This window comes from Dromiciops gliroides, chromosome 1 (genome assembly GCF_019393635.1).
Source record: "Dromiciops gliroides isolate mDroGli1 chromosome 1, mDroGli1.pri, whole genome shotgun sequence".
In the NCBI taxonomy this organism is placed as follows: domain Eukaryota; kingdom Metazoa; phylum Chordata; class Mammalia; order Microbiotheria; family Microbiotheriidae; genus Dromiciops; species Dromiciops gliroides.
The window spans coordinates 422006539-422016684 of NC_057861.1; the positions used below are offsets into that span (position 1 = coordinate 422006539).

The 10146-nt window shown below is 38.9% G+C and overlaps 1 pseudogene; it reads right to left on the bottom strand.

Moving 5' to 3' along the window:
* Positions 1-8269: 8269 nt before the first annotated feature.
* On the bottom strand, positions 8270-9281 carry LOC122750044 (annotated as a pseudogene).
* Between the last annotated feature and the right edge of the window lie 865 nt (positions 9282-10146).

Below are 10146 nucleotides of genomic sequence, written 5' to 3' on the forward strand. Positions count from 1 at the left end.
GACAGGTTCATGGCAGGGGGCTGAAATTGATATATTTTTATTTTAATCATATCATATGTCATGATATGTTTGTGTTGATTATGGAAAATGTAAGCTAAGTAAATACATCAATAGTCTGAAAAACAGTACCACAAGAGTTTTAAAGAGTATTACCAACCAGAGGTCTCTTGTACCATTGTATGATGACTCTGCTCTGTTCTTGCCTTTTCCTATTCAATATTTTTAAAAATATATTTGATTGCATAAAAATATAGGAACCATACTAAATAATCAAATTTGATTGTGAAAGCCTAAATTGTTCTGAATCTCCTGACTTGTAAATGGAGCTTTTTGAGAGCTTAACATTATTTTTTAATTTCATTTTTCCAATAAACAAACATCTCCCTCACCTTCTCCTACCATTGAAAAAGAAAACAAAACTCCTCTAACAAATATCCACTGTCCATCAAGTTTAGTGACTTCAAAATTCACCTTAATGATATTACCAACTCCCTGTCCTCTGAGTTTATCAACTTTCTCAACTTCTATGATCCCCTTCTCCACTGTTCCTCATCTATCTTCGGAAGTGGTCATGTCTTAGAAAACTGCTCCCACCTCCAATACTCAAAATCCAGAATCTCCCCCTCTCTGATCATAATCTCTCATCCTTATACTTCATTATGGCACTTCTCTAGCTCTTACTCATCATTGTCCCTGTGACTTCCTTTCTTTGAATCCTTTATTTTCTTATGTTACTACCTCTTTTCTAGAACCATTTCTTTGGGGTCTTGTGTCATTTCTGCAGACATTTCAATAAACTTGTATATGTTTTCCCCTTGTCTTTTTGCTACTCCTTACTATTAATTTCTATTCAACGATGGTTTTATAGGACTCTACTACATTCTTATGGAGCATCATATTAATTTCCTTGTGTTAAAATTTCCAGTCCTTTTTTTGTTTGCTTATTGTCATTCTGTGCATTAGTAAATGGACAGTATTATTAACCATTGTTGCTGACCATTTCCCCCTCTGTTTCCTCCCAAGGATTACTGGCTGCCTCTGATTTTCTGTTGCATGTCATTCTTACTGACTTCCACAGAATCTGGATGTATAGCATTATCTATACTTGACCTTTCTCTCCATCAATTAGTTTTAAACCTTTTTGTATTTTTTTGATGAGGCAATTGGGGTTAAGTGACTTACCCAGGGTCACACAGCTAGTAAGTGTTAAGTGTTTGAGGCCGTATTTGAACTCAGGTACTCCTGACTCTAGGGCCAGGGCTCTATCCATTGCACCACCTAGCTGTCCCAGTTTTAACCTTTTTGATCAAGTTCAACACATACGTGCACACACACAGGGTTTCTCTAAACAATTAAATAGCACTTAAAATTATTTACCCAACTTGTCAACAAGTACTGGATTTTAAGATTTGAGTGACATTACAGTGATGATTTACCTAATGTTCAAACATCTCAGAGGGTCATTCTTTCTTTCATATTCTAAGCCACATATATAATTAGTTAAAATACAACCATATTTTATTGTGCTTAGGCATATTAATAACTATTTCCTGGAACCTGATCATAATTATGTCTAATATGCTTTCTTTTAACTGTTGGTCTAAGCATGAACATATACATACATACACACACTCCTGAATACAAATTCAATCCTCACAGTATCAAGTGCTATCAAAATATTGAAGTCTCCCCTCCCTCCACTGCATTGTAATGTTCTTTAATTCTGAAATTACCTTAGAAAGACAGACTAGCAAGTAAAAAGATAACTTATCAGGGAGTCAGGTTGAGTTTTAGCTTTGACATTTACTAACTGTGTGACCTTGGTTAAATCACCTAACTTCTCCGTCCTTTGGTAAAATATAATTTTTTAAAATCAGAATAATACTTCCATTATCTACCTTACAGGATCTGTGGTAGAAAAGGGGCTTTAAAAACCTTAAACTATTTTTATAAATGCAAGTTATTATTGTGGTTGAAGATGGTTTACAGAGATTATATCCTGAAGGTTAGTTGTGGAAGGTTTTTATTTGTTTGTCTTGATCTTGACCTTATTTGGACTTATCTCACTTTTTAAAAAATAATTTTTTTCCTAATTACATGTAAAGAAATTGTTAACATTTACCTCATTCTTGACGTCATCTGATGGGTTGCTTTTTCTTCTTTTTTAATGGATTCTTTTTTTTTGAGACAGGCAAAAGTTATTGGGAAAGGGTATCTATAAAATTTAAAACGCACTATTATTAATAATGTTTTGACTCCTTAATTCAAGAAATAACGATCCTAGATATTGCCGTTCTGGCAGCCCAGATAGTAAAACAAATGTATATTGTTTATTTCCTAGCACCCTATGACCCATAACAGCTCCTTATGGACAAAAGTGAATGATCGCATCAGAATTTGGTCCATCTACCCTCAAGTAACAGACGTTGGCAAACACACTGCATTCTGAGACTGTTTGTCAGTCTTTGGCTGGTGGACTCCGATATGGGTTTATATTGGCTGCTCCAAAGATAAGACATACAGCTTCTCAATTGCTAATTCCAGTTCTGACTTATCTTGGATTTGTGGGAATACAAAGCTAAAGAAAAAAGAAAAGAAGCTATACATCAAGCAGACGTGGGCAAATGACTCCCCTCTACCCAACCACATTGAGACCATCCAGGTCTCACAGACCCAAACTGAGGACAGAACTATGAAGACATATAGCTCCCTAGGTTAATAGGGAAAATATATAGTATTGTAGAAAGATTTCTGGGTTCAGAGTCAGTTACATGGGTTCAAATCTCAACTTTGACATTCATTACTTATGGAACATTTCATGTATCACTTACCTCTCTCAGTCTGAGTTTCATTACCTATTTTTTTAACAAGGAATTTGGATTATATAGCTTCTGAAGGTCCCTTCTAGTTCTAAATTAAAGAAACTTAGATATTGTAAAAATAATCTTTTGGGAGACAGGAAGAACTATTCAAAACAGAACTAAAAAAATACCGTTACCATGTATTCAATGAATGTGTAGCATTCTTGCAAATAGAGATAAGAGCAATAATTTATATCTTAAGCCGGATAATGTACTTTCCTCATTAACATGCTTTTAGTATGATTTACTCTTTTTTTTTGCTTTAAATTTTCATTTTCTTTAGAATTTCCCCCAAGTTACATGTAAAGAAAACCATTTTTTTTCACATTGATTTTTAAAAACTTTGTGTTCTAAGTTTTCTTCCTCCCTCCCTCCTCAACCCTCCCTATGAAATCAAGAAATTTGATATAAGTAATACATGTGTAGTTAAGCCTAACATCTTCACATTAGTCAGGTTGTGAAAGAAAATAGACAAAATAACTTTAGAAAGAGGAGCTAACAAATAAAATTATATTTCAATTTGCATTCAGATGCCATCAGGTCTTTCTCTGTTGGTTTGATTTTTCATAAGTCATTCTGATATCATCCTGCTCATCATTTCTTTCACAGTTACTATTGCTAACTGTATTACCTTCCATACTATTCCCTCCCCTGGATATTTACTCTATTTTCTATCTTCCTTCACCCTATCCCTTCTCAAAAGTGTTTTGCTTTTTACTGCCCCCTCCCCCAATCTGCCCTCCCTTCCTTCGCCTCTCCCCCCCAATCTCCTTCCTCTCCCACTTTCCCTCAGAGCAAAATATATTATTATATCCACTTGAGTATGTATGTTATTCCCTCTTTGAGCCAATTCTGATGAGAGTAAGGTTCACTCACTCCCCCACTCCTTCCCTATCTTCCTCTCCACTCCATAAGCTTTTTCTTGTTTCTTTTATATGAGCTACTTATCCATAGCCCACCTCTCCCGTTCCTTTTCTTCCAGTGCATTCCTTTTACCCCTTAACATTATTTTAAAGATGTCATCATGGGTCAGCTAGGTGACACAGTGGACAAAGCACCAGACCTGGACCCAGGAGGCCTTGAGCCCAAATCCAGCCCCAGATATAAGCCACCCCACCTTACCTGCCCTACAAAAAAACCAAGAATAAACAAAAAAAAAGTGCTTTACAGATAACATCCCTTCTTATACAATTCATATCTGTGCCCTCTCTCTAAGTATATTCCTTTCAGCTGCCCTAATACTGAGAAAATTCTTATGAATTAGAAGTATTATCTTCCCATATAGGAATGTAAACAGTTTAACCTTTGTAATATCCCTCATGATTTCTTTTTCCTGCTTACCTTTTTATGCTTCTCTAGGTTCTTGTATTTGAAAGTCAAATTTTCTATTCAGCTCAGGTCTTTTCATCACAAATGCCTGAAAGTCCTCTTTTTCATTGAAGTCCCATTTTTTTCCTCTGAAAGATTATACTCCATTTTGCTGGGTGGGTGATTTTTGGTTGAAGTCCCAATCTCTTTGCCCTCTGGAATATCATATTCCATGCCCTCTGTTTCTTTAATGTAGATGCTGCTAGATTTTGTTTTATCCTTATTGTAGCTCCACAGTATTTTAATTCCTTTTTTCTACCTGCTTGTAATATTTTCTCCTTGAGCTGGGATCTCTAGAATTTGACTGTGATATTTCTGGAAGTTTTCCTTTTGGGATTTCTTTCAGGAGGTGATCAGTGGATTCTTTCAATTTCTATTTTGCCTTCTGCTTCTAGAATAACAGGGCAATTTTCCCTGACAATTTCTTGGAAGATGCTGTCTAAACTCTTATTTTGATCATGGATTTCAGGTAGTCCAATTATTTTTAAATTTTTTCTCCTGGATCTATTTTCCAGGTCAGCTGTTTTACCAAGGAGATATTTCATTTTGCCCTCTGTTTTTTTATTTATTTTGATTTGCTTTATCACATCTTGGTTTCTCATAAAGTCACTAGCTTCCATTTGTTCAATCCTAATTCTTAGGCAATTATTTTCCTCAGAGAGCTTTTTTATCTCCTTTCCCATTTGGCTTTTCAAGCTATTGACTTTTTTCTCATGACTCTCCTGCTTCTCTCACATTTCTCTTCCCATTCTTTCCTCCACCTCTCTAAATCTTCCTTCTATCTCTCCTTCTTTTTCTTCAAAGTCCCTTTTGAGTCTTTCCATGGCCTGAGACCAATTCATATTTTTCTTGGAAGCTTTGGATGTTAGAGCTTTGACTTTATTATCTTTTTCTGAGGGTATGCTCTGGTCTACCTTTCCCCCAAAAAAGCTTTCTATGGTCTGCTGATTTCTTTGCTTACTCATCTTGATCCAGAAGTAGATGTCTGATTTAAATATGATTCTCTATGGTCAGAAGTTTGGCATGCCTGTGCCCCTCCCCAACTGGGCTGCCACCACTCGAGTCAACCCACTGGTTCAAAACCTGGACACTTTGCTCCAACTCCAGCAGAGACTGCAGCCACTTCATCCCAGCCAACCACTGAACCCCCTCACTCATCCGCAAGCTGCACCTCAAAAGAAGTCATTGGCACTGAAAACTCTGAGGCCTTGGAGGCACTGTCTGTCCCAGGCTGGGTCTCCACCACATGTTCCTCTCTCAGCCCTAACAGCAAGTGATCCCAGTCACATAATTAAGCTGACTTTGGCTGGAAAATAGTCTCATTCTGTTCTTATGTGGGTTAGGCTGCTCCGGGGGTTGTCTTATGGCATTGCTTTTGGAGTATGTGTCGGGAGCTCGGGAGAGGCACAGCCTTTCCTCCACCATCTTGGCTCCACACACCACCACCACCACCCCCACCCCCCGGCCATGATTTACACTTTTTTCGTTGTTTGTTTTTTGTTTTGTTTTGGTTTTTTTTGGTGGAGCAGTGAGGGTTAAGTGACTTGCCCAGGGTTACACAGCTAGTAAGTGTCAAGTGTCTGAAGATGGATTTGAACTCAGGTCCTCCTGAATCCAAGGCCAGTGCTTTATCCACTGTGTCACCTAGCTGCCCCCCCCACCCCATGATTTACTCTTAATAATATTTAATGAGTAGACAACTGTTGGCAGATGTAGAACCAGTAAGGTAAAACTTAATGTTCATTTATCAGGACTCACAATGTCCCTCAGTCTTTCATCTATTCCTTTTTGTTTTGTTATTTTGAAAGTCCATCATTTCTTCCCTGGGAGTACTCTTTTTCACCAATGATGATTCAGGATTTCCATTTATAATGAGTTTCTGTGGCTGAAAAATTGATCACCTGGAGACAAATTTTCTTTTGATCAGAGTCTCTGCATGTACTTAAGCTGGTTCTTAGATAAGCTAAGATATTGTCCATCACCGGGCTTGTACTCAAAGCCTTAGCAAACTTGGTAAGATTTATCATAGCTGAAGATCTACTGGTACAGCCTTTGAGAAGCCAGTCACCTTCATACCACAATGATACACTAGAATAAGACTTTCATAGAAGGCTTATTCATAAATATCCAAAAATATTTATTGTGACTGCTATTCTTCTAGACACTACAATGGCAAAATTATACAAACCTGGTTCTGGTACTTAAGGATTTGATGGCATAATATTTGACATTTGTGAATATAAATTTGATTCATGAAATGCAGGATTACAAGGGAAGTTGAAATACAGTCTTCTTACTGTCATCTTCAAATATTTTCACACTTCTAAGTCTTTGTTCACGCTCTTCCCCTTCCTAGAGATTCTCTTTCTGAGGGATATGACCACACCTACTTATGTTTATGCCAGGCAGAAATCCATTTACCTTTTTCTCCCTCAAAATTTTTCTACACATTTCCTTCCCCAAAGAGCCTCTCCCCTCCCCCAGGTTATCCCACATAATTCTGGAATAGTCCTCTGAAAACTAATACTCTTTTTCCTCTCAGATAAATATAGACTGAGTTTTTTCCTAATTATTTGTTGTTAGTTACAAGGGCAGGTAAGGATAAGACAAAAAGAGGAAATTCATAATATTTTAAAGGTATAAAGAAATGGTCAGGAGATTAGACCTCATTACACAGAGTTTTATGATGGCAAGCCCAGTATTCTTAGTTCTATATTCTTTATTCAAAGTTGGAAATCACTTGTCCTATATGATATCTGTTACTGTTGTACATCAGGAGAAAGAGTAATTACTGAGAAGCTAGGTAGCATAGTGGATAAAGCACCGGCCCTGGATTCAGGAGGACCTGAGTTCAAATCTGGCCTTAGATACTTGACACTAACTAGCTGTGTGACCCTGGGCAAGTCACTTAACCCCAAATGCCTCACCAAAAAAAGTAATTACTAAAGCTAGCACAATCATTCCTTCCTGCCTTCTGCTAGTCAGCTGGCCTGGATGTTTCTAGAGAATGACATATGTCAATGAGTCCTGATTCTTTTACACATGGAAGATTGATAATGTAAGTGCAAGTTTAAAGAGGGAAAAGTGCAAGTTTAAAGAGGGAGAGGCATTAGCTTTCTATCTTATGCTCATTCCCCTTCTCTCTACATTTGTTTTTTCAGTTTTTTCTATTTTTAAAAATTCTAGGTACATCTCAAATTCCCCCACATCCCTGAAACTTTCCACCAAGGACTCTAGGACCTGTTCATCTCTCAAATAACTATGTTATTGACTCATCTGCTCCATGCATATGAAGTTTATTCAATTTTTTCTTTAATAATATATAATTAGAGATTGTAGAAAGAGTCTTGACTCTGGAATCACAGGATCTAGGTTTAAAAATCTTGACTCAGGGACCACTACTATTACCTTTGACAAGTCAAGATGAAGTACCACAGTTTCCTCATATAAAAATGAAGGAGTTGGGGGGCAGCTAGGTCATGCAGTGGATAGAGCACCAGCCCTGGAGTCAGGAGTACCTGAGTTCAAATCTGGCCTCAGACACTTAACACTTACTAGCTGTGTGGCCTTGGGCAAGTCACTTAACCCCAATTGCCTCACAAAAAAAATGAAGGAGTTGGACAAGATACTCCTTGGTTTGCCTTTCAACTCTACAGTCATGACCCTAAGGTTTTTAAAGTACTTTCCACACAACAATCCTGAGGGAATGTCAATATTTGATCCCCATTTCACAAATGAGGAAACTGATAGCCCAAGAAGTCATAAAGCTACTCTGAGGAAAGATTTTAATTCAGCTCTCTAGACTCTGAGTCCTGTATCATTCCCAGTGGTCAGTCCTGCATCTTACTTATGCTCCTCACTAGGATGCTTTCTAGAGACCACTTTCTTCTTGACATAGTATAGAGCCAGTTATTCAGTGTCAAGTATGTTTTTGCTATTTATTTTTCTTCCACAAGCATGCTACCATGAGTGTGTCTTAAATGAACTTTTTTTGGGGGGGACAGAGATGGTGTTTATTACTATCATTAAGTTATTCTGATTTAATAAATGGAGAAGCTTGATGCTGTTGAGATTCACGAGAAAAGCAGGCTTGATCCCGCAAGAGCTGACCCTGCATGCTCAGATATCTCCAACAATGAAGCCAGGACTCGAACACGGGGGAATAGGGGGGGAGGCCTGCCAGCAACCCACAGTTGTTAACAGCCATGAGGTCACCAACCAAGAGGAAAGGGTAGGTCAGCATGTTCACTGCAATCTCCATTACAAACTTGGTGTAACTCTGAACTGCCAACGTTTGACTGAAACTGTCATCTACCAGGTAGGCATTGATGAAGTGAGCCAGGAGGTTACAGTCCCACAAGAAGACCACATCTCCCAGGAGGTGAGGTATCAAGCCCACAAAGAACCCCAGCAGCCCTTCTTCTCTGAAAATTTTCTCAATGGAGCTCAGCACATCACTGGATTTGACCTCCTGCCCCATAAACTGAATCATACAGTGCACCGAGATGACAAGCGGGGGTGAGAGCACCCTGCACATACACTGCATCATCATCTCATGGAAAGTCTCCTTCACCATCTTCCTCAGTGATGTCTTCACATCATCCTTGCTGGATACATGTTCTAATTCCTCCAAAGGGAAGGCCTTTTTCACACTGCCCCCGGACAGGGTGGAGACAGCACTAGACTTAAGCCTTGGCTCAGGCCTCAGAAGAGTCCCCTCTTTCCATCCACTTGCACAATGTGTCTGGCATAGGTGAAGAAATTGGATAAGTAGAAGACCTTCCTCCGCAGCACATTGGTCCCTACAGTGTGAGGCAGTGGTTCATGCCCAACCTGAATGAGCAACTTCATGGAGAAGAGCGGGTGGCTCAGCACTGTCACTCTGGCCCCCAATGCCAGGAATAGGGCCTCATTGGCTGCAGAGCTATCCCCACTTCCCAGGGCTGCCACGGCCATCGCCTCCACACCCTGGGACGAGGACTGGGGTGGCCACGGGGTCTGGGACCCAGCCCCCAGCGGAGCTCCCAGCTCAGCCACCTCTACTCCCACCATCCCCCTGAAGCCACAGCCTCCTTAATGAATTTATTATCTGCTTCTGGTCACTCCCTCAGTTTTTCATAGTTAGGAATAGCCTAGTATAATAGAGAATATGTTAGCTTGGGAGTAAGAGGACCTGCATTCAAATCCCAGCTCTGAAATTTACTAGATATGGGACCTTGGACTAATCATTTCATCCTAGCATTATAGATCTAGCTAAAAGAAATCTCATGGGCCATCTAGTCTAAACCTCTCATTTTACAAACAAGAAAAGTAAGGCATGTCATCTAACTCTGAACTTCAGTTTCTTCATCTATAACATTGGGGCATTATGTATTGCATAGTATGATTCTGAAAAAAGAGCTTTATAATCCTCAAGTGCTATAAGAATGAGAGTGATCATTACAATTAATAATAATAATTAACATTTAGCTAGTACTTACTATGTGCCAGGCATTGTGCTAACTGCCTTACAATTATTATCTCATTTGATATTTGTAATAACTTGGAAGGCAGGTATTATCATTATCCTCATTTTACAGTTGAGGAAACTGAGGCAAACAGACAGTAAGTGACTTGCCCAGGGTCATATAGCTAGTAGCTGAGTCTGGATTTTAATGCGGGCCTTCCTATCTGCAGGGTTAGTGTTCTATCCACTGCACCAACTGACTGCCAGTTCTGAATTTTTGTCTCCCCACATTCTTCTCCAACTTCCTACAGGCAGAAAAATTATACTTTCTGTTGAATTTTATGATATATGCTCAAACCAATTTAACAGATGTTAATTTAGCACCTGCTGCGGGGAAGGGACTTTTAAGGACCCTGCTTTCAAGGAGCTTTCATTCACACTCATCTCAAAGAGGTGTATAGAACACACCTA